Below are 6,892 nucleotides of genomic sequence, written 5' to 3' on the forward strand. Positions count from 1 at the left end.
ATATGGATGATTTATCATTTGTTGTCCTAACACTGGAACCCATTTTGCTAATACATTCCAATTTAATAACTTTAAAACGATAATCCCATGGGAGAATATAAAATGTGTTATTATATTATATTGAAATGTCATAGATCACTTGTGATTGGCATAATGCAGATGATTATATAAACTATGGACATAATAATATAGGAGTTAAATAGGAGATTGAGTAGGGTTATAAAGGGTGAAACTATTGCTGCATTAAGATTAGGTTTCTAAGGCGTGAATTTGGGTTAGCAATCCCCATAAAAACCCCAGGTGAAGTGGTCATAAGGAGTTGTGCTACTTCTTCTGGTTCTTTTTTTCTTTTGTTGCTTATTCATTGTGTTTGTCGAGGAAGGATACATGCATGATTTTATCTAATTTTTTTAAGATCTTATAACAATGGACAACTATGCCTAGGGTGTAGTTGTATGTGCTCATCTTTACAACCAAATGTGTAAGGTGCAAATCAATAGAAGTGCAAGTGTTATTTAGACAATTGTAGAGGTAAATTACCATTGCACTATTTAATTTGATATTTGTGCTACCTTGATATTTATGCTACTTTGATAAAGTATTAGGTGAGACTTGGATGTGGTAGCACATCCTTCCTTGTATGAAGTAGATGTATGCCATTGTTACATACACAATGCTTACAAAATGGAAAGGATGAAGAGGAAATACTACGTAAATCCCAACACGATACAGGGGATCCTTCATAGATGTGAGTACATAAGGTACAGTCATATTTGGTCTACATATGCCATTGTCAAGTTTCCATATTGTCTTTTTGTCATGTATACTTGTAAAACCAACATTTCTAAACGTGTCTATTAAATGTATTTTCATTTATTTCCCTAGAATTATGTTGTTTACCTAGAAGAGTCTAGATGCTAAGAGGTAGATCACGACGTGTGTTTTGTGTAGCTCCAATCGGAATGAGAATCAAACATGTACATTTCAAATTATAATAAATTCATCAAGAGGAACAATGATGTCCTTAAGGGGCCGTTTGATGGCCTGAAAATATATTTCTGAAAATATATTTCTGGAAATATAGGAAATGGAAAAATGGAATGGGAAAAATTTTTCCGATTCCAATTTTGGTGTGTGTGTGATGACTCAGAAACATATTTTCAATTCTATATTTCTGAGTTTGATGGTACAGAAATATATTTTCAGAATGCAATGAAGGCATCGGCTTGACGCGCCATCTCTGCTTTCCTTTCGTGCAAGTTCGTCACAACCCTCAATTCTCCCACCGTCTCTCCACATATCTTTTAGGTGAAACATACAATAAGAAAATCACAACATACAACAATTACATTTATATAGGAAAGTTGAGTGCAGGATACATATTTACCTCTCTTGGCATCAAGGCCTTGGGGATAACTCTGCCACATGAAGCCAAAAGAAGAATAAAAGACGGTAAGTAGATAGCAACTCCCATGACAGACAGAAGGACACCAATTAAACAACACTGATCATCATCATCATCAGCGATCATTAATTATCTTCTTGTACCAATAATATAGAAATGAAACCATCAATTCAAAAAGCATCAAAACTAACAGTTTCATCCAAATCTCATCCCCTGCTTCAATGTCAGTCACCGGACTGCACGTTCACAGGCCTGTGATCGGCAACCCTTCACCTTGAGATGGCCCCTATCCATTAGAAACAGAGTACATTCTTGCAGCACCTAACGCGCCCGTGAGTGTTGCCGTTGTCGGAGACATGGAGCCCCGGTAGGGCCCTGCGCTCTCGTCATCAGTTATTAAAACAACTTAAACTTGAAATTGTACAGACATGCAGAAATCCCCAGTTACTTGTAGGAGAATCTGCACAGACATGAAGTGATTTTAACATTGTACAGACATGCAAAAATCCCCAGTTACTTGGAGGAGATTCTGCACACAAATCATTTAGAATCATCACTTCCTTGTGAAGAAACAATTGCTAAATTACTAAAATAAAATGCGAGCATCCATTGTATAAGCCAGACCATCAATACAAATTAACCAAAGCAAGCCTCCTCAAGATGTCAAGCTCTCCTCCACTCATATACGAAACAAATGCAGATCCAAGAGTTCACACACATAAATTCTTCTGCCAAGCAATGCAGTAATGAAAATGCATCCCTATCCCAATCTAATAATCCTAAGACACTACAACATCAACAAAAAACTAACAATTTTTTAAAAGTAGATGAAATGCATGCCACACTCAATAGGCCATACCTCCACCAAAATGAAAATCAACTGGAAGGAAAATCCCACGAAGGCTAGAACTGCCAACGGAAGGACATGGAAAAGCCTACTCCGAAAATCCTGCCTCCAAAGCCACAATCCCCCAACTTATCTGTGATCCCCGATTCCATAACACATGGAAAGATTCACACCCTTTGCATCACAATTTACCATTAGACTCGTTATACGAGCCAAGACTGGAGAAGAAGGGGAAATCCTGCTTTAACGGACAAAGAAATGAAATGCGGTGAACTTCTGCTGCGTTGCTAAGCATCCACATGAGTACAGAACTACAAGAATCGTATCTGCCAAAAGAAAAAGTGAGCGGCTCTAGGGTTTCAGGCGAACCTGTGCCATCGATCTCGGTCGGCGGAGAGCGTTCTACTGCCTGATTGCAAGATGCTCAGCAACGGCTACCCACAAAGAAAGAGAGACCGAAAAAGGGCAAGAGAGAGATAGAAGGGTTGGGATAATCTGGGAGAGGCTTTTTCCTTTCTTATCTCGCTCTCGTTTGCAGATGGCCGATGGCTCAATAGAGAGACAAAGAGAGAGAGAGAGAGAGAGAGAGAGAGAGGATTACCTACACAGCATACACAGCAGGAGAGGAGAGTGAAAGGGCGTTTAAGACGAGGAGGAGATTGAGGCAGAGGGCAAAATAGACGACAAAGGGATTAAGGCAGCAGCAGCGCAGCAGCAGGTTGACAATGAGGGGAGCAGCAGAGAGGGCGAAAGAGACGACGAGCTGCAAGGGAGCAACAGAGAGGGTGAAAGAGACGACGAGCTGTAGGAGAGGTGGCAGCGGCAAGAGGGAGGCAATGCGTCGAGCCCTAACGGGCAAAAAAATTTACCCGGAAATATGTTTCCACCTCTCGTAGTGGAAACATATTTCCGGAAAAAAATTTCCGGATCCAGTTATAACGGTCAAAAAAAAGTTTCCATGTTTGATGGCAAAGAAAAATTTTAAAAATTTGAATTATTTTCCATCAGCTACAGTTCTTTTCCAGGCCATCAAATGGGCCCTAAGTGATAAGATAAGGGCAAATAGTAAACTTACCCTAGGAGATATGCATGGAAATTTTTAAAAATTGTCAAAGGTAGAACTATTTTAAAAAATGCAGGCACATTATTGGAATTTAATCAATTGACAAGTGCATTTTGGTCCGAGTAAAAAATTAGGGCCTCAACACTAATTAAGTTAATCTAAACATGTTTTTATTAACTCAACAAGGTTCATTAAAGTTAAGCTTAACTAGAAATAATGTATGATATAATATATTTAAGATAAGCATAAGAGAGTGCACCACCCCTTTTAAAGGGAGGTGCTCTTTACGTGTGAAAAAAGAAAGGAGAGAGAGAAGAGATAAAGGAAAGAGAGAATGAAGAGAGAAAGAGAAAGAAAAGGTAGAGAGGAGATATAGAGAAGAGAGAGAGAGAGAAAAAAGATAGACCACCTATAAATATAGGTGCGGTGGTAAGTTTGCCCTTCACTTCTCATCCCAAACAAACTTCACTCTTTTTCTTAATAGGTTAGTCATCATCATTGTCACAGGCTGACTCCTTCAGTCCGTGTGGCACAGCAAGAACCTAATTGCTGTCAGCCTTCAAACCATCGAAAGGGGCACAAAGATCGTTTTGGAAAACAAGTGCATAAAGAAAGCTGTGTGAATAAAGACATCTCGCAATGTATTCATCTTGAAAAACTTGTACATCATGACAAAGGTAAGAAAGAAGAATGATCTCAACTTGCTTGCATAGGATGGCCGAAGCCGCATACAAGGATTTCAATGCCGACCACCCAAATCATGACACTTAGACCGATGGGAGGGTACTCCCTTACAAGTGAACAAGCATAAGCAAAGACTCAACATAAGCAAAGGAACTACATAGCAAAACAAAGCAAATGACTGTACAGACTCTTAGACACAAGAGAACAGGCTCTCCCATTCAAATCAAGCGTCATCCTTGGTGCCAATTGCTTCATGATAGGCTTTGACTTCCAGTGGGTAGTGCTTCTTCATACGGAATGCATAGTCCCAGGTTGGGTTCTGCTCTCCTATTCACTTCACTTGGTACTTCTTTGGCTCGCCTAGATAGTTTGTTTTGTGCCAAAGAATATCTTCCATCTGTCAGTTCGTCGCTCGCTTGATCGGCAGGGCTCGCAGCATGATTGGGTCTCGTTCTAGAATGCTTCTATCAGGGTCTTCCTCATCAAAGTAGAAGGGCTTCAGGTTACAAACATAGAACACTAAATGCACCTTAAAGTCTGGCGGCAAGTCTAGTTTGTAAGCTAGTTTCCCGATTCTCTTCAACATTGTAAAGGGGCCTTCATACTTGCAGATTAATTATCTGTGTTGACCACGGAAGATGCCCATGTGATCAGGATAAAGTTTCATGAGAATTGATCACCTACTCGGCATTTCATTGGCCTTCAATTCTGATATGCAAATTTATTCATCTTTTTGGCAGCCTTATGTAAGAACGCCTTAACCAACTCTGTCTGTTCCTGCCAGACAAGTAGGAAAAAGTAGGTCATCCATTCTCTTGGATTGCAAGGGCATGAGGCATCAACGGTTGCTGCCCAGTGACTATTTCGAATGGACTATGTCTAGAAGACTCGCTCTTATGTAAATTATAGCAAAATTGAGTTACATCCTACAATTTCACCCAATTCTACTTATTCACATTGATATAATGTCGAAGGTATTGTTTCAACAATTCGTTGATCCGTTCAGTTTGGCCATCAGTTTGTGGGTGGAAACTAGTTGAGAATAATAAATTTGAACTCGGCAAACGAAATACTTCGCGCTAGAACTTTCCTGTGAAGCGGAAGTCACGATTACTTACAATGTTTTTTGGCACACCCGAGTGCTTCACTCTATGCTTTACAAATAACTCTATCGTCTTCTCCATAGGACATTCCTTAGAGGCTGGGATGAAGGTGGCATACTTCGAGAATCTATCCACAACCACAAGAATGGAGCTGATATTATCAACTTTGGGTAAGCTGATGATGAAGTCCATGGAGATGCATTCCCACGGACATTCTAGAATAGAAAGAGGCTCCAAGAGACCGACAGTTTTCTAATTTGTTCTCCTATCATGCTGAAAAATCAAGCAAGTTTTCACATATGCTTCAACATCATCGCGCATCTGTGGCTAATAATAACCACGTTCCATGAGTGCCAATATCTGCTCCTAGCCAGGATGGCGCCGCAACGAGTCATGACATTCCTTTAGCACCTCTCACTGAAGATTGTCCTATCTGGGTACAAACATACGTCTAGCCTTTGCAATTAGAAGTCCATCATGCAACCAGAATCATCGCATTTTCCCCGCATCAACTGCCACGACTAAGTGCTTGGCCACAGGGTCCTGTTTCATGCCTAATCTATCCAAGAAGAGTACTTTTAAGTTGCGTTTCGGATGATGTTGTCTGAGTAGCTGCCAACTGCGCCTTTCGACTTAGTGAACGTTTGTTCTCTCTGCCTTGTACTCCAAGGCAAAATAAAATTCTGTAAGGAATTTTTATCAATGGGCCTGCTTCTAGCTCAACTTCTTTTGAGTCTTGAAGTAGCTTGTAGCTATGTTATCAGTCTTCACCACAAACTAAGCTCCCAACAAATAATGCCTCCATGTATGAAGACAGTGGATAATGACCATCATTTCCCTTTCATGCATGGAGTACCGTTGCTCCGCAACCTTAAGCTCTTTACTTTCATAGGCAACCGGGTGACTTTCCTGTATCAACACTCCACCAATAGCAAAATCTGATGCATCTGTGTGGACTTCAAATTTCTTGGTGTGGTCGGGGAACCTGAGCACAGGTTCCTGCGTCAGGGCCCTCTTTAACTTCTCAAAGGCTTCTTCTTCAAGTCCTTCCCAAGCCCAAGTTCGGTTTTCTTCAGTAAATCAGTGAGACACGCAACTATCAAAGAATACCCATCAATGAATTTGTTGATAATAGTTCAACAAGCCAAGAAAGGAACGCAACTCCAGTACATTGGTTGGCGGTTTCCAGTCTTCAATAGCCCTCACCTTTTTCGTGTCCATCCGCTGTTGACCTTTTCCCACAATATCATAGAGAAAACTAATTTTTGGTTGGCCAAATAAGCACTTCTTGTGCTTCACATATAGTTTGTTTTCCTTCAACACCTTGAACACTATCCATAGGTGTTCCACATGGACTTCCATTGGCTGCTATACACCATAATATCATCAAGATAGACTGCCATGAACTTACCTAAGTACAGATAGAATATCTTGTTTATTAGAGTCGAAAAAGTTATAGGAGCATTCGTCAACCCGAAAGGCATTACGAAGAATTCGAAGGCACCGTAGCGAGTGACACAAGTTGTCTTTGGCTTGTCACCATCAACAATCTTAACTTGCCAATATCCAGATCGATGATGCAGCTTGGAAAATACTCGAGCTCCATCAACCTGATCGAAAAGATCCACAATCAAATGTGAGAGATATTTATTCTTCACTGTTACCTTGTTTAATGCCCTATAATCCACACATAGTCTTTTGAAGTCATCATGTTTTGCTTGAAATAAAATTGATATACCAAAAGGAGCTTTGGAGGGTCTAATTATACCTCCAACTAGCATCTCATCCAA

The sequence above is a fragment of the Nymphaea colorata genome, chromosome 1 (genome assembly GCF_008831285.2).
Source record: "Nymphaea colorata isolate Beijing-Zhang1983 chromosome 1, ASM883128v2, whole genome shotgun sequence".
Classification (NCBI taxonomy): domain Eukaryota; kingdom Viridiplantae; phylum Streptophyta; class Magnoliopsida; order Nymphaeales; family Nymphaeaceae; genus Nymphaea; species Nymphaea colorata.